The sequence below is a fragment of the Cupressus sempervirens genome, chromosome 9 (assembly GCF_028749045.1).
Source record: "Cupressus sempervirens isolate cs-2001-9-10 chromosome 9, ASM2874904v1, whole genome shotgun sequence".
Classification (NCBI taxonomy): Eukaryota; Viridiplantae; Streptophyta; class Pinopsida; order Cupressales; family Cupressaceae; genus Cupressus; species Cupressus sempervirens.
Genome location: NC_143126.1, coordinates 586,151,538 through 586,171,280, shown reverse-complemented (window position 1 = coordinate 586,171,280; position 19,743 = coordinate 586,151,538). Strand labels below are relative to the sequence as shown.

The following is a 19,743-nucleotide window of genomic DNA, read 5'->3' as shown; positions in this document are numbered from 1 at the left end:
ACGGCCGTCCAACTCCTTTGTACCAAAAGAAATTGCCGAGAAAACTAAGTCCTCAAAACTACCCACTGCATCCTCCTAGATGTCATCAATGCCAGTATAATCTTGGGACTCATCTATACATACTACCAAATATGAAAGATCATCAAAACATTCCAGCAAGAATGGTCGACTAGATATATGAACAAAGCCCAACACCGGTGTATAAAAACTAATACCAACATCGCACAAGCTGGTGGCACAAGGAAAAACAACATCATGCAATCTGCTAATCAAATCCATGATAGCACCATAACAATCACTACTACCAAAAAGTGATAAAGATCTATAGTCAACTGAATCCCAAACGCCAATATAACAATCTCGAGTCCATATCCGTAAACTAGAATCAGCTGGTAACTCAAGAAAACTCCTCACCTGAGTAATATGACTAATACCAACTAACTCCACATACCTGTTTGACACTGTCCCTATATCTTGGATGTGAATGCAAGACGAACTCACAAAATTATCAAAGACCACATGATCCGCCCGCTGCAGACAGCTGAGTATCAAGTGTGCAAGATGAAGCTAAACTCAACTCCACGCCATGCTCATCCCCATGTCTCTCCCAAGTCCTGTAATGCCAATGAAGTATTCACCAAAGAAGCTCGAGTGTCCTCAAGCTCACGAGAAAGCCTGTCAACTTCCTCCTCCCTCCTCCTCAAGGCATTTGAATAGTCTCCGACAAGGCTAACAAGATGGTCACAATCTGATAGAAGATGTAAATAACTCAACTTCATTGTTCTCATTCCTTCCCTAATCGCCTATAAGTCAACACAAGAAGACTCTGCCTGAATTCCCTTATGTCTGCCCTGTAACTAAATCATCGAGATGTGATCCTCTATCATATCCTGCATCCTATCATGATGAGATAATGAAGTCACAATACTGTCTTCACTCACCTTCAGCTGGCTGGAAAAATCATGCAAAGTACTACCAACCTCAACCTCATGTGACAAAGCATCCAAATGTGCCTGGTACTCCCTCTCAGCAAAGTCATGAATACTCAATGTCTGCTCATCTCTACCAGGTATCTCACCATCGTGCACAACATCATCCTCAAAATCATCATCTGAACCCTCTATGCTGTAGTCACTGCCTATCGTAACCAAACCATCTTGAGTACCTATAACATCACCCTCTGGCGACTTGTATACAATTGTCTAAACTTGAGTATCAAGTTGACAGTTACTATCAATCTGCGTAATATCCTTCACCACTTTCTCCTGTGGCAGAGTAGAATCTAAGACCTCAGCCTGGCTGTAAGCTAAATTCTCAAACTCCTCATGCAAATTCCTGGTAATTGTGCCATCTACCTTGTGAGAAGATCTGCCAAATAGAAATCCAGTCAACTTGTTGGTGACCTGTTGCAACTCACTATGTTTATCTGCCTGCTTCTGCATGGCACCTCTATAGTTCAAGTACCTGTGAAATGTCCATCCGTCCTGTACATATGTTGGTAATGAATTCCACTCATTCCTCACTTGTTGGAGTTCATCTGCAATATCTATTACCATAGCATCAGGTGTGAGTGTTGGAGTTTCTTCCCTGAATGTAGGACGTGTGGGTCTGTCAGCTGTCCCAGACCATGTCCTTTGGCCATGTTGTGATCTTGCTATGCTCCTGTCATCCTGGTCATTATTATGATTATTTCTCTTGTTTTCCCCAATCAAATGTTGCATCATAGCCATTATTGCCTGTGTACTTGCCTCTATTGACTGTAGAAGCCTATCTTGATGCTGTAAAGCCTAATCATCTCTCATAATTCTGGGTGGGCTTTCAGAATGTCTTTCAGCCATGTTCTCAGTTGTGCTAGCTCCCTGTGTAAATAGAGCCCTTTTGTTTTTGCTCTTATTAACTAAATTGAATGGTGGCTGCATAAACCTTGTCAAGCTAGAAGGAAACCCCTCTAATACCATTGTAATGACCCCTACCAATAGGCCACTAAAAACCTCTAATGCTGAACTGAGATATTTTGTCAAAAACTTCACATACAAGGGTCATATGACTGATATAGTATTTCAGTTTGCTTTAATGACTCTTTCTTCAATGAGAATTTTTTACAAGAAGACTCAAAATTGACTAAACAATGACCTAACATGACTGTGCAACTTATTTTGACAATATTCAATGCAAATATGTAACTAAAACTACTTGCAATATGTCGTTACGGCAAATAATAATTATGACAAACACTTTGGATGCAACCTATGATGACGTTAATGCACTTATAGCCAAGTGGCATTAATAACATTATTTATGCCAAAAAGAGAACCTACAGCCAATTGACGTTTTGTCAAACAATTGGCATGCAAACTAATAAGCTGATCAACAATGATAAATACATATTCAATTACAACTATATCAAACCAGCAACTTATGTCTCGTTTATTGCACATATAATGTCAACTACAATGCTAATATGAAATGGCCAAGACTCTTGGCTTACATCCGCAAGAATAATGCTTAAATTTGATACAAACTTTCACCTACAGCCTTACCTTCTAATATGCATCTAAATGATAAGAAAAATGCATGAAATATCCAAAGGAACCTGATTGTAGATGGTTGTAATAATTTTTACCAATGTTGCCTTTTCGCTTTGCTTTTTCGGATCTACTTTTTCGTTTTGCTTTTTCGAGATCTTCTTTTTCGGACTACTTTATCAAATCTGCTTTTTCAGACTGCTTTTTCACATCTGTTTTTTTGGATTTGCTTTTCTTTTTTCCTCTTGCAACCAAAAACTCAAACCCTCAAGTAAGTCTGAGTATATAAACTAAGCTCAACTTGAAATGGCTAAGTGTCACTTCCAAAGGGCAACCCTTCAGAGGATCTTTCACCTCCTCAGTTATGCAATCACTTGGGAGGTATCGTTCCCAATGATTAAGCTGAATACTTGCAGGCCTTTAGGTTCCACAAATGCTCAAGTAGACACAATAGAGAAAATAAACTTGGATGATAGAGAATGAGCCCTCCATGCCTATATATTCTTTTTCTCCACTTTCTCCAGAAACTTCTAGAACATTATCTTATTTTATCTAGTAAGTGACTTTATAAAATATTTTATAATTCAAGTCACTTTATTAAATTAATTAAATATAAAGTTATCTTTTAATATTTATTTATTTGATAACTTTTTAAATAATTAACTTAATACCACTTATTTATTTAATTAAAATAATTAATTAGTCATCCTCATAAAATATTCATTATTTTGGACAACTTAATTAATTAAATTAATTAAATCAAATTACCTCCAAAATGTAGACATGACACCCCGTAGGCTGGCTGGAAACTAGTTTAACCACTCATCCACGTCAGTGACCAAGTTGGCGGTCCATATGGTTTCGCATGTACAGCAATGTCATATGGGGTCTCCCTTCCCATCGCCTGTGAACTTCGAGAGTTTTTGCTTCTGAGACATTGTGTTTCTCGTGCTTTGATGACCACTCGATCGTGCCCCGAAACTATTAGAGGTTACTCTAACCACCATGCAGTGTCCCTCCAACACTTTCTTGTGCCCCAGTGTCTTTTGTTGGCCTCGCCTCCTTTCCTACTTCACAAGTTCCCTCTTGTAGTGGTGTATGGGATGAATGTAGAAATGGTTCCCTTGTTTCCTCTAGCACAATTAATCTGTATCGTGTTTCCTCGAGAAACTCCTCGTTGTTTAGTATTCATCGTTCCAGTGAACTATGGCACGCATCGGTGGTTCCTGCACCTCCCACGCAGTTGCCTTCTACCACACTCGATGATTCCTCTGACTACCAAACAATCCATTCTTCAACAAGTTGTCTTAGCCTCCGCCTTCGTCCTACTTGGATTAAATCTCCCCGCACAGATTGTAATTCATTACCATCCTCCCTCAAGTTACTATTTTTATTTAAGTGATTGGGCATTTCACATATACCATTATATAAAAAACAAAACAGAACATTCTTTTATTTATTTAATCTATACACATCATGTATCGACTCATGCGACAGTTACAAAATCCTAGGTGCTCTTGGCACCACGGCTCAAAAGCTCATGGTTCAGTTTTGCAACGCAGGGCATCTCTCTCCTAATAAAAATTCTTGAAGGTTTCTTCACGACATTCCTCTCATTCCAATTCTTCTTTGTGCCAAGTATGCTTGTGCAAAAGTCATTAACGTCGTTAGAACATGTTTTGAGTCATAAAGGCCACTATGTGAAGCTATGTTATTCATTTGTAACAAGTTGCCAATATGAGCAACAACGTGCTCAGTAGGTCTACGGAGTCAAATTTGTATAAAATAGCCACGAAAGTGCCCATGTATTGTAAAAGGTCACAAATTGTCCATTTGGATATGTTAAAAAGTGTTCACAAACAGTTATAAGGTCAATTATGTCAAAAATGTTAAACTGCATAAAAAGTTGCAAAAAGTAAAACACTGCAAATTGCACACAAAGATGTTAATAGGTATTTGGTCAGTCCGAAGGATGGCTAGTTGCACACAAAGTTGCTATAGGTGGTTCGTCAGTCCAAGGTATGGCTAAACGATTAGTAATTGGTCATAGGTTATATATAATGGAATGTGATGTACGGGATGAGGTGTGGAGGTTTATTTGGGTGTGAAAACAAGAATGAGCAAAGACGCCTCTGACAACCCTCTCATTTCCTGCAGGATACCGTAAGGACCATCATGTGTTGGATTGCACAGATCCATTTTGGAGTTTAAAAGCGCAGAATGGAGTACTCCATCTATAGTCTCTGTAATGTATTCATATGAAATTTAAATGAACATTTTGTGTATTAGAACTCATATTTTGTAAGTCTTCCAATGACAGACACGTTTTCTCACAGTTAACAGTACTTTAACATCGGTAAATGGATACTGCATCCGGATAGCAATTGGAACATGTCATAGTATGAATTAACAATCCTTTCAAAAAGCTTTGGGATATGTAGTGATTTGTGAAGGAAGAGCAAAGCTTTTTTCTAAAATCTGCTGTAAAACCCTCTGTAACTAACCTGTCTAAAGCGACTGATTTATATCACTGATTTTAACTATACAAAAATTGTCAAACGCTGGAATTTTAAAATACACTCATGAAACTTTCAAATGCATTTGGTATTCTGTGAAACAGGTTTGGCACGCGCAAGAAAATGGATGCCCTAGTAGCTCGATCAGTAAAATTTTGTAATTGGACAGCAAAAATTGTTTTACTAATACTTTTTCGTATTTGTTTGGATTGAGACTTGTATGAAATGATCAAATGAGATCTTTATTATGCACAGGGACCTTGAGACATGCATTCAAGGAGATTGCATGAATGTTTGAAGCCGTTACACACAAATAACTGAAAACGAATAGATAGGCAATGAGGGCTTTGGATTCATGTTTGGGTGATCGACCGTTGATTAAAACCTTGTTTGGATGATGGGTAGATGCATAGACAATATTGTTGAAAGTTGAAAATATCTAAACAAGAGTCCAGAGCACAATGCAAGACTAATATGTTGTGTCTTGAACAATAATGATCCGGACTTTTTATGACAATGATCTAAAATGAGTAATTTTGTTTTATGGACAACATTTTGCCAAGAATGGGATAGGACCAATGTGTGTCTGAGGATACAAGAGGGAATGGAGATCTTGGAGGAAATAAGCACAACAATTGTGTATCGCGAAATGTTGTTCAGTGATGGATGTTGTAGTGAAGGTCGTAATGAACTAGAGATTTGTTAACCAAGCCTGATATAAGAGTTATGTGTAGGATAAGGAAAGGTGTAGCTTGATGGAAGGTTCCAAAGATATGTTAAAATTCATGGTTGACTGTATGCTTTCAGAGACACGGTTTGATTAAAGTTTGGTTAGCTGATTGGATCAGATAGATTCTAGTGGTCAATTGAAGAAGTATGCCTCTAGAAGAGCTAGGGGGTTTCGTAAACGCTCTGCATTATCTAAATTATAGATAAGAAATTTATCTGAAAGCATTTTGATTCCTCAAAAATTATGTCAAAACAAATGACTATGGTACCTGCAAAAACTGATCCTAGTCAATGTCTTTGGGATAGGTACTAGCATCAGCACCCGAAGCTTTATCCAAAACAGCACACCAATCATCTTAGAAAGCACAAATCATGTAACCAAAAGAAAACAAATACAAAAGAATATCAATATAAGATTAATTACTACAAATATTCTTAAATAATGAGCTTTAATGCATTCGACAAAAAAACACGAGGGATCCTCCCAAAAATTACAGAATGGATTAAAAATACAAAGATGTAAAACCTACTCATCTCATCGGATTTGTGAAGCACAAAGCATGCCAATGTCCATGTGGCACGTCCAACTGCTGAATTCTAGGCAATAGTTCGAGACGAGTCAATGGTGACGGCACTGTTTCAATACACCTGTGCATACAAAGAACAATACAAAAAGGCTGGATGGATAGAAACGAGGTTACGTTAATCAAAGAAAACACCAAGGATGATAACACTGTAGAAATTGATATTATAAATAAGAAAGGATAGGAAAAACCCACAACCAAAGAACGTATAAGAATCCCAAGAACTCCTCTCCTTTCTTCTCCTTCTACAAAATCCTGGACACACGAAAGCTAAGAAAAATTGTTGGTGATTTTTTTGACAGTTCCCTCAATCAAGTCCCTACTTTGGTATTTCCACCTCAACAACAACAAGATGGATAGTCAAGATGGTCGGTGATAGATGACCAAAAGCACAAACAATAAATGACAATATGATGTGATATCAAAAAACTAAATGAAATCATATAACTCACTACCCGTAAAGGTCGCTAAGCCAAAGACCAATGGAGTGGTGAACGTAAAGTGATGAATATGACCAAACTGAAATGTCATAAATGCCAAGATGTGGTCTGGAGATTGTCCAGTATGCAAGAGTAGGATAGAACCTTCAAAGTACATGGAGGGAGACGAAAAGAGAATGATGAATACCAAATGGATTGAAAGTTTTAAGAAGGATTCCCAATGTCAGCAGGCAATGGTACAAGTTGTTACACTGCAGTAGAGGCAGTTGTAACATCTCAACGGCTCATTGCACGTCTGCAATTTTGCAGGACAAGTGCGTGTCGTGCAGACATCTCCGCATCACGTACACATCCTGTGCTGACCAAGCACCGTGGTTAAGAATCTTAGTGATACAGTAAAATGAAGATGAAGGGACATAGACGCTTCAATGGAAATTTTGTTTGTGACTAAGAAGTAGCATATAATGGTAAAATAGACTAGGTGCAATGTTACAACACTAGAATTAGAAATAAAAGACATCATTGCTAGAGTTTCTTGAGAGTGGACCCTCCTCGATGTTCATGCAGAAATCATCTACTAGGGTCTTTTGAAGTTGTCACTATATTATCATATTATTCAACTAAATTTGATCATACTTTTTTAGAATCTCTACATTCTAACTATGCACAAATAAATCATTTAATCAATAATTCTTTAAAGTTTGTTGAATCGCACATGGCTAAAAGCTAAACTCAACTTGAAATTGCAAAAGATATACCAAAAATGAGAAACCAAATATCTTGAGAAGAAAATTAGTTGGGAGCGCGTCCAATTCAACAAAATAATTTGCAAATAAATATTTCTCATATCTACTAAACGTGAGAATGCCTAATGTCCTAATATTATGCATTCGCACTTGTAGCCATGAGCTTTTTCCTAAAGGGAGTTGCATTCTTCTCAAGCATTTCATGATCCAAAAGTCATGTGAGTCTAAAGAAGACAAATAAAATAACTAATCAATATTACCTAATCACAACACTAAATTCAGCAATAAAGGAAAGAACAAATTCAAAATTAATTGATACAACCGATACTCATCTCTTTGCAGTCAAGAATCCATGAGATAGATGTCCTCCTCGTGGAAGGTCAAACCCCTTTGTGTCAAGAAATAATTTAGGGAATAACACATTGAGCTCTACCTATCAAAGTCATCACAACAGAAAACTTCACCAATGAAGGTTCAAATTTAAGTTAGCTAAATAATATAAACAAAGATTTGTGTAGGTATTTAAATTAGGTACCTTGGCATGAGGACATCAATCTTTTGAAAATTCTACAAGCTAATTAATTTCCATAAAATTTGTATATACTGCTAACAAGAGCTGTAGGTAAGACACAATATCATAATTTGGTACAGAAAGTGTATGCACGTGGTGAGAGATTTATCTTTGAGAAAACAAGAAATTGTGAGAATAGAGATTATAAGGAAATACAAGAAGACAATTTCGCATATATCTTGAGAATGGACGCTCCACTCTGTCTATGCGGAAATGACTTCTAATGGAGATTCCTTAAAAATGTAACTTTATTATATTTCAAAACTGTTAAATCTCAAGCTATTATATCTAAACAACTTCATTCCTAAGAAACCATTTCAAATTACCGAACTATTTGGCACGCTTTTCTCCTGTACAAGCAACGTGAAAAGAAAAATTCATAAACACTAGATGGATCAAAATGAGGTTAAGCTATTAAATGTAAACAAACAGGACAATTACATTATAGAACCAGATTAAGTAGAAGAATCCCAAGAACTCCTATCACTTCTTCTACAAAATCCTGTACACATAAAATGAAATAAAACTCTTGGCACTATTTTGGAGACTTGCCTTAGTCGAATCCCTACTTTGGTGTTTCCACCTCCACAATAGCTAGATGGATATTCGAGATAATCTGTGATAAATGTCCGAAAATACTGTCGATAAACGATAAAAGATAAGAATATTGTAAGATTATGATCAAGAAACTATCATATCCTATCAAAATATGAAAGAAATGGTATAACTTACTCCCCTTTAAATCTGCTATGCATAACCCCAATGGAGAGGTGAGGGTAAGGCGATTACTATGACCAAATTGTAAAGCTGTGAATGTCAGGATGTTACACTGTAGAGATTGAGAATATAAATAACAAAGGATAGGAAAAACCTATATTTAGTACAACACCTACTACTCCTATCTGCAGTGTTGATGATGGACTTCTTGAAGTATAGCATTAGTCGAAGTGATATACTCATTACATTGAGTATTTGTATTCATGATTTATATGAACATTGTTTTATGTCTCATATTATTGATAATTATATATATATATACACACATCTATGTATTCATAAATGACTTTACTAATCCGGCTGCTATAATCAGAAGAGATTATTATGTTATGAAGTTCCTGAATGTAAATGTTTTACCACCACATAACTATCGAATAAGAGAAGCAAACTAATTGTGTTTTCTTATACACTGACGGCAATCAAATAGGGACATGACCCTACGTAGCCTTTGGTTACGTAGAGTCATGTCTCTATGGGACATGACTTTGTTGTAGCTTCTATCGGATTGATTTTATCATGAGATACCTCATTGATGGTAAATTATCTTTAAGATAAATATATGTGATATAATATATATTATATATATTATGCATTATATATCTTATATATAATATATATATTATGTATGTAATATATATTATATATATTATGCATTATATATTATTATATAATAATATTATATTATATTACATATATGGTTAATATATTAAAATTATATATATGCTTAAAGGTGAGTTATACATATAGTTATTTATTAACTAAATGATGATTAACTATAGGGGCATGTCTCTTGAAGAGACACGTCTCCTCTCATATCTATATGAGATCCAAATCTGCATTTGGAAATCATCAATAACAATGGCCATGATTCTACATTTGTAGAAATGATCCTAGAATTAACATGGTATTAGAGCAGCAGGCTGCAAATGCAGAAAATAGAAAAGGTGTAGAACAATTAAGAGAAAAGCTATTGGAATACAGAACATAGAATGTGCATTATGACATCCCTTTTATATATACTCAGAAAGATAAGATGCAACAGGATACATAAGATTTTAATTGTTATCTTCCTTTCTGTAGTTTATGAATGCTTATCAAATCAATTCCTTAACTTTGAGCGATATTGGTCCATCTAGTGAAGATAGTGCCTAATGGAGGGAGGCACTCTATATTCATGGGTTTAATAAACACATAGAAAACGATGAATAATAAGAGCAATTTTCTGAGAATATCATTGGAGTCAAGAAAGTAAAACATAGATGAAATCATCAATGCATATTTTACAAAATATATCTACTAGTATGTGCGTTGAACATTCAAAGGGTTGAAAATTCCTTGGAGCGTTTGAGGTGTTTGCAAGATTCATGCACAACAACTGCTTTTGTAGTTTACATGCCCCATATTTTCTGGCCGGCAATGGAACATAAAGTCTCACAGCAAAACACAGCAATAAAACCATGACTGTAATGACAAAATATACTATAGGATCTCCACAATCGCATTTGTTTTGTGAAAGAAATAACTCAGGCATTCCCAAACTTAGAAAATCTAGTCAGTGGTCCAAAGCTTGTGGAGATATTTGAGCCAAGCCACGAAAGAGGTGGAAGATGTGAAGAACGAGGATGTTGTCATAGGTGTTAAACGCAGTCCACAATGAAACTCGTAATATCGAGCAAAGACTCCACCGACAAGAAGCACCATCGCTCATTAAAGGAAATTAGTATATGTGAAACATGATGAAGATATTGACATGATAAATACATCTATGGTGGGAAGAGAAAAGTTTCAAAGTATTCACAAGGATAACGATAATTGAATCTGGGCATGCGTTGACAAACTAAGAATGAATAAATATTTAGAGACATTCCCATCATCAATTCACAAATTTAAGGAGAAAATTGTAAGTATTATAAAGTCCAAGCCAACGATAATAAAGTTTCAATAAGACATGAAGCTCAACGACTAATTACTTATGTGACACACGAGTGCAAAGGGACTCACCGCCATTGAAAAGAGCATGGGTCAATCCATTAGGGCACTGAATTTCAAATTGCATTCGATAAACACATAAGAAGCAATTCAAAGCATACACTTGGCCTCCAGATATTTGTGCAGAAGGCTAAGAAAAGATGGTATGGTAAAGGCTTGCAAAGAATCGTCTATAGTTTTGGAATTTCAGTTCTCGACGGCATTGTGTCAGATAATATATGGTCCAAACGGGAGTTTCCACAACCAAATAACTGATTTGCATGATCACGTCCGTAGACACTTTCAAGAGATAAGGACAAAAGAGGCAAAAATGTCAAATTCCAGATAATACTCGAAATAATGCATGGGTATCATTTTTCGTTAAGAGATGACAACTCTAAAAAGGGGATTTTGTTCGCATTAGCATCGATGAGCACCCTCTTCCAACTGTGAACAAATCTGACCAAACAAGTGACCAGTTCATGATGTAAGAAAATAATAGTGATTGACTAAGTCCGCAACACAGGGGGGATTTGTTATTAACATTAGGTGTCAGAACCCATGAGGTAAGTATGGATGTGTATTAATTATGTTTCTTTTGATATTCTTATGAAAAAAAAAAAAATTAATTCATTGCATTATTAATATATTATGGTAGATATTTGACAGTGTAAGGAAATGATGCTATTTTTAATTCAGAATGATATTGAATAATTTGATATAATGTTTATGAGACTTATTATGAGAGTATGAAAGGTAAAGGGTTAAGTGTTTTGTTAGCTTACATCCATTATTGAAAATATTATATTACAATCGTTGATGCTAATTAAAGTTAACATTCTTATTGATACTCTTATGAGAGTTATGTGTGTTTATTGAAATGGAGAAGAGGGTATTACGCCAAGGTTGCAACTCTTGGCAATTCTAGAACTTCATTGGAAAATTTTGAAGAAACACAAATGGTTCGAATATATTCCATCTGATATGCATGACATGGATTATTATTGCTACACAAATTTACTCTTCGGATCTCCTTAAGGGTTTGTCGCACTTAATTGACGGAGGAGAGAGTAAGGTAGGGGGTTCCGATCATATTAAAGAAGAGGGAGCTTCACATTTCATTTCAAGCAACCTTGAAACAGAGGGAGTAGATAGAGGATATGGTTTCGTCAACCGTCAGTGATATCGATCATATTGATTAAGAGGGAGTAAACCAATGATGTGATGGAATCTTCAGTGATTGATAAATTGTAGCAGTCAAGAAGATTGTAATTCATGCAACTATGTGAATGGGCCTTCCCATTGTGTACGTCATAAGAAACTTGTGACTTTTAATTAAACTATCTACGAGTCTCTCTTTGATAAGTGAAACTTGACATATGAGTTGTAGAGTTATTCAAGTGGGACAGTCATACTCAATCAAGCTATTGGCGTATTATGGACAAGTTTGTGTTCACTTCTACTATTGAGCTTAATGAATGTTTGGAGCTTCACCGGATGAAAAGAACAAGTTGGACCTTAGAAAGGAGCTGTCATATTTGATACAAAATTGTTCAACAATATAAGAATGAGTGGAAATTTTACATTGTGGGGGAATAATAGTCAATGTTTCATTCCCACTTGAACCTTATTTAGAGGGGAGATGTTCCATTGTCAAAAGACAATTTCTGAATCTTGATGTACAAATAAGTAGTATTCTTATCTTTTACACTTATCTACTCTTTGTAGTCTCTCTTATTTGTAATTCTATACATACTATAAGGGTCATTTGCCTTGATCTTTTTTATTATGTTTGAGGATATTCTTACAGGAAAAGACCCTGATGATGAAGATGGATAAACTAAGGCTCTTGAAGCAAACATCTTTGATGATTGAGATTATGAGATTCTTCTACCTTAAGAGGGAGTATGACACTTCTTCTAAAGCAACACAGCAGCTTAGATACTCAGAGCGAGTCTAGAAATACATGTGGGTGACTGCATGATGTGATGGGCCTACTCCTAAGTATATCATAAGGAAGTGATGAGTTACCACCAGAAAATCAGACAATTGATTTAAAGTGAATTCAACAGGCATCCTTGGGTGAAGAGAATTTCTAAGGAAGTAACTAGAGGACCTAACTTCCCAAGATTGATGTTCAGAGGGAGAAATTTTGAGATGCAATCCTTTGTGAATGATAGCTTCTCTATGAGAAGAAGCTCTAAGTGAAATTCCTTGAAATGCATTCCTCTTTGTGAGAGAGAATTGAGGTGAAAACCTTTGTACCACCCTCTGACTGGGTTCATGGTGGTTACTATTTCACATGTGATATGTAATGAAAGGTGACAATCTTTCATTGACATATATAAACAAAAGGTAACCATTATAAGATGACGATCTTATAAATGGTAGACTTGTTATCATGGTTCTTTGCGCCGGATTTTATCAAACACCATAATAACAAACAGACAAAAGGTAATCTTTGTAAGGTGATGATCTTGCAAATGGTAGCCTTGTTATTATGGCAGTTTTGCTCCGGATATGCCGGAAGTCACTGATAACGAAAGCATTATGATTACTCTAGATATTGTTTCGGACAATTGGAGATCATAATATATGTTATGATATTGTTCATAACATTGTGATTCTAGTTATCTTACAAGTCACTATTTCAGAGTGTTAAAGTCAAATAATATGTTCTATATAGATATCCTTCATACTCATATCTCATAAAATGTTTCTGTCACTTTTCCCTTGCTAGGAGGGAGTGTTGAAATATAGCATCAATCGAAGTGATATACTCATTACATTGAGTATTTGTATTCATAATTTATATGAACATTGTTTTACGTCTCATATTATTGATAAGAATATATATACGTATATGTATTCATAAATGACTTAACTAATCGGGCTCTTATAATCAGAAGAGACAATTATGTTATGAAGTTCCTGAATATAATTGTTTTACCACCACATGATTGTCGATTGAGAAGCAAACTAATTGTGTTTTCTTGGACACTGATGGTAGAGTCATGTCTCTACGGGACATGACTTTGTTGTAGCTTCTATCGGATTGATTTTATCATGAGGTATCTCGTTGATGGTAAATTATCTTTAAGATAAATATATGTAATATAATATATATTATATATAGTATGTATTATATATCTTATATATATTATGCATTATATATCTTATATAATATATATATATATTATATATGTAATATAATATATATTATATATGTTATGCATTATATATTATTATATAATAATTTAATAATATAATATTACATATATGGTTAATATATTAATATTATATATATGCTTAAAGGTGAGTTATACATATAGTTATTTATTAACTAAATGATGATTAACTATAGCGAGAAGAGACATGTCTCCTCTCATATTTATATGAGATCCAAACCTGCATTTGAAAATCATCAATAACAATGACCATGAATCTACATTTCAAGAAATGATCCAAGAATTAACAGGACTCATTTCACATAGATCAGTAGATTTGTCAGTAACCTTGGTGGATAGCAACACTGAGCTTCAGTAGGTTGAGGCTCCTAGAGTAGTTGCTACAGTTAGTTCAGAGGCAGTTAATGTTGTAGTTTTCACTAACTATTCAGACTATCCCGAGGAGGGAGCTGTTATTGGAGACATATATGTCAACTATCATAGTGTTTCTCCAGTGCAGGAGGCAGTTGCTTCGTTAGGTGGGACCAAGGCACGTATGGAGCAACCCAGCTGTGATGTTGGTGATCTAGGTGTTACAGCGGAGTCAGTAGATGTGGGTTCATGGTCTAGTATTATTAATTTATAGCTTGACGTTGAATCATGTGTACAGAGTCAGGTGTCAATAGTTGAGGATTTATTGGGAGATGTGGATGCAAATAGTATGGACACATCTGATGATAAATTTGATGATGTTATGAGCTACACCGGGTATGATATCTCTTGCCAAGTATAGCTTTGTTGACTTCAAGGAGGTTTTGGATGGGTTCCAAGATCAGTGTTTACAGGATTTTACTATTAAGGTGGAAGCTAAGGCATGCGAGGAGATTGATATTACGAGGGCTTCTATTTCTTCAGATGAGGTGTTGGTTGAGCTACAGGGTAATTGTATCTCAGATGCAGAGGTGTGTGAGGACGATAGTGCACATGCAGTGAGTGATCTTGTGGTGGGCAGTTCTGATTCAGTTTCCTATCACAGTGCAATTAGTGAGACAAGGAGCTTCCATAGGAGTCAAGGGTTACAAAGGCATCATGTGACTTGTCAGGTGAAGGTGAGTGATAGTGACATTTCTTCAACTCTTGAGCATTATGATGCTATACGTCAGATGCTAGCTACATCTAGTTGGGTTGCTCTTGTGTCAAATGAGAATGGTGATAGTAGTTTTTCCCTAGTAGAGGTTAATCCACTTCGAGAGGCTATTAGGATCTTGAAGCATAGTTACTCTCAGTTAGTTGATGACAAGGATTACCTTCTGGAGTAGGGTAGCACCTGCTATGAGATGTTGTTAGAGAAAGAGGAGGTGGTTGAGCTCACCGAGGAGCTTGAGGTGACGGTGGACTCTCTTCAGTATACTCGATTGCCTCTTCAAGAGTCACAGTCACAGTTAGATGAGGTTATCGTGGAGTTAGCGTAGGTACAGTCGACACTAGCCCCAGACCCTATTTAGTCACATATTGTGGTTGGTGGTGAGTTTTCTTCCATGGTTGGGGATGACGGATGTGATGATGTGGCCGATGCATTTGTCCAACATATGGGTGCAGTAGGTACAAAGGAGGTAAAAGCATCACGGGAGACGAGCTCTCATGGTGATTTGCTTCCCTCTGTCGGAAGTAGACTTATTTCTTCATTTCATACATCTAGTAGCATTGGACAGATGGCAGTGCCACATTTTGAGAGGGATCAATTGTGGGTCGCAGGGGAGCAGGTTAATGCTTCTACATATAATTTCTATTGCACAAAGCCTTTCATGGAATATCCTTTGGAGAGTTCGAATGTGCAGGAGGATTCATACAGTGTCTGAGGGTACTCTCATCTGAGGCTCTCGTGCCATTAAGAGGTTGGTGGGAAAGATTGTAGAGACTCTGTCTACTATGCTTCCCCATAGGGATTTTCAGCATGGGTTTGCTGAGAGGGTTGCCCAAGATCTTTCACAACCTGTAGTTCGGAGTTAGAGATTAGAGTCATCTCCTAATTCTTGGTTCAATACTAATGAGTCATTAACAAAGATTTAAGCTTTCTACAAACATTATACAGTAGGGTGTGCTCATCATTTTTCTTTTGACCCACAGGTAGAGGATTTGGTTTTACATCGATGTGGGTTGGCTCTAGTTTCATGCCATCCATTATGGGATGGCTTAGCACCATCTTTTGCAGATGGGATTGACAACTGCAAGTTAGACTGCTAGCAGTATCTACATACCCTGGAAAGTTTGGTAGAGGTTGGAATTAATATCAATGTTTCAAGTATCTATGGTTGTTACCATCTCCATAGTGCAGTTGGGTATGAGTGTTAGTTTGATGGGGACTCAGATGTGGATAAAGTTGGTATTTCAGTTGGGTTGAGTACTGATGTGTTGTTGTCTTCCTCGGCGTCTAAAGTCGGTTTTCAGATGATTTTGATGTTGATGTCAGTTATTTGGGTACTGGTGCTACAGGACTTGCTTGTACACAGCATGGATAGTACACAATTCTACCCTTGGGATCCAGGTGGTTTGTGATGTTCATTTTGCTACAGGATTGCTTGAGGACAAGCAATCTTAGGGAAGGAGAACTATAATGTCCCAATTTTTGCCAGTATCAAAGTTTGAGAGATTAGCTTGGCTTGGCTTGAAAGGGTCTGATCCTCTCCACAATTCAATAAGTTATAGGTTGCTCTTCATTTGGCTCAGATCAGACTTCATTTGGGCTTAGTTTTGTGTACTTACTATTTGTGGTAAGTTGGGTGTTGATTGAGATGGACCCTTTCTATTTTTTGGAAAGTGCATTCGGTCACATGGAGAAATAATAGGAGTGACTCTTATTTCAAACGGTATATTTAAATGATGAGTATTTTGGGAGTTATAATATTTTTTGTGGCCGCATTATTATTAAATCATTAAATGACTTATATATAAAGTTATAATTTAACTTTATAATATCACTTAAGTTGAGTATTGAGTAATCATTGGAAGGGGCCATTTATTTTATTAATATTATGCCAAGCCAAGTATTAAATGTTGCCAAAAGAGTTAAGTTGGAAAGTTTCAAGAATTGAGTTCTTTTGGGAAACTTTCACAATTTCAGAAGTTGAGCTCTTTTAGAAACTTTTGTCACCAAAGGCATTATAAATATGAGCTCTTTTCATTGAGAAAAGCACGCTTGAATATTTATTTGCTTTTGTTGTCTTTGTGGCTTTCTAAGGTTCCAAAGTTTGTGCCCTTGCTGAACTATAAGGGTCTATTCTAAAGATTTATTATCCACTGCTGAAGTATAGTGGAAGATTGTCTGAAATTGGAAATGCAAATTGATGTTGAAGTATAACAATTTGATTTGTCTTCTCAACTGTATTAACAGTGCAAGAGAAGTTGATATTTGTGAGTGAATTAGTCTAATTCGAAAGGGTTTGTAGATAGAAATTATAAGTTGCAGACCTACATTTTCCTTTGGAGTTTGATGTTTTCTTATATTGGAGCAGCGTCTATTACATGCTAACTACGATCTGCCTTATGTTGGAGGGAGCATATTGTTGTATGTTGTTCCTCATACAAATCTACTGCAATTCGATATCTATAGCAATCACCTAAAGGTTCTACACTTAATTGCAAATTATGAGAGTTGTAGTCATTGGAAACAATTGATTAATTGTGTATTGTCTTTGATGTTACACAAAATGCATATCATTCTCAGTCAGTATATGTCGAGCTCATTCGAGCATTGAAGACAGTTTCCTGTGTCTGCCGAGCATTCCAAAGTTTTGCCTAGTTCAGAAGACAGTGTCTACCGAGTTCACTCCAGTGACAAAGGAAAGTTTGCAAAAGTTGAGTGTTACCCGAGCTCACTTGGTTAATAAAGGAAATGTTGGATGGAACCAATGTTAACCGAGCTCACTCGGTTACCAAAGGAACTTTGTGAATATGCAGTGTTAACCAAGTTTACTTGATTAACACAAGAAAATAGCTTTGGGTTAGTATCTACCAAGCAACATCAACTAAGGATTTTCTTGTTTTGGCATACTGAGTTCTATTGAATTGTTTGTTGGTTCTAGCCAACCGAGAAGATGAATATTAATTATTTTAAGTTGTATTCAAGCCGACTTGACAATATATAAGGTATAAATATAAGGTCAAGTTGAGGATTGAATGTGTGAAACATAATTGAAGATTTTGATCATATTTAGAGGAAGCGAATTAGAAGGAAAGCATCCTTGGTGAGCTGCAAAGATACATTCGATCAGGAAGGATCAAGTATACAAACAAGAATTGAAATTTGTAATCAGTAATTCAGTTGCATCAGAAATCAGGTCATCTCATTATTACTCTCTAACCAATGTAGCAATGATCTAAATCTCTTAACAGAGTTGGCTAAACAATTATTTATAAATCCTCTAACAAGGTGGCATTTCTATTGAAGTGTTTAAAGACCTCTAACAAGGCCACTCCTAACAGGGTGATTAAATCCTCTAACAGGGTTACACCTAATAGTGTGTTTTGTAACCTTTAAAAGGGTTGGCTTCTAACGGGGCTCACTTCAGAAAAGTGAAAATCAGTAACTCATTGCAATTGGTGGTTTTTCCCAAATTGGGTTTCCACGTTAAATCTTGCTGTCAATTGTGCTCATGTTATTTCTTTTATGTGCATGCAACTAAGTTAAACTAAGATTAATCACAGATAATATCTTAAGATTTTCATGATAAGCACTTACCAAGTTACATCATTTGTTAGTGTAAACCAGGTGCTAGTGTATCAGCAAAGTTCAATTTAATCAGAATTTTGATTTGTATTGACATCTAAGGGATCTGGGATTTATTTTTGTGATAACTGATTTACCCCTCCCTTCTCAGTTACTCCTCTTATATTTCCAACAATAGTTATGTGTTTCAATCATTAGATTGCATGCCAAGTGTTTGTAAAAATGTCTATTGGTTGTAGATGCACATTTCACAGGCTGAAATCATATGTATGTATTTGAATGGTAAAAAAAGATTGCATTTGTACTTCAGTTTCTTTGTTTGGACATCTAATAACCATTTGCATGCGTCTAAACTAAATTTCAACCATTACAAGCAAGCGGAAGTAATCTGAAGATAAAAGACAATGAGATAGAGATTTCGTGCAAAGTGTTTGATGAAATGTCAAACCATTAATCTTGTGAAGAAAATTTGATATTTAATTAAGCTATCACCTATTGAGGGTTATTACAATGGTATCAAAGCGATTTCATGCCATCTTGTGTGGTAAGAAAGTTTTTTTATTTTCAGGTTTGTTCCTACATTTGGAATGACCAGCACTCTAGCATTTTCTAACCATGGACAAACATAGGAGGACTAGTAGTTCTAGAAGTCAGTGGCGTAATGAAGCAGTTAGCACCAAAATGAATGCTTTACAGGAGAGTATGGAGAAACTTAAGCTTCATCAACAGAGGTTAGTAGAGAGCTTGTTGAATCCAGAGACAATTGATAAGGCAGCGAGGTATATGGTTTCTGCCTTTAAAAGGCCGACATCAAGGTTGTAGGGAAGGAAGCTTGAGTTTTCCGCAACAAGTGTCCACAATGCCGATGCACCTATATTTAGTACGACACCTTCTAGTCCTATTTGCAGTGTTAATGATAGACTCATTTCACATACATCAATAGATGTGTCAATACCCTTGGTGGATAGCAGCACTGAGCTTCAGCAGGTTGAGG

General features: G+C 36.0%; 1 long non-coding RNA gene across 1 annotated transcript in view; it reads right to left on the bottom strand.

Moving 5' to 3' along the window:
* LOC149540040 (uncharacterized) overlaps window positions 1-6,085 on the bottom strand; it is a 28,199-nt gene extending 22,114 nt beyond the window's left edge. The window contains exon 1 of the long non-coding RNA XR_016356077.1: window positions 6,040-6,085. This is a non-coding gene — a long non-coding RNA (uncharacterized LOC149540040). The remainder of the gene's footprint in view (window positions 1-6,039) is intronic.
* Between the last annotated feature and the right edge of the window lie 13,658 nt (window positions 6,086-19,743).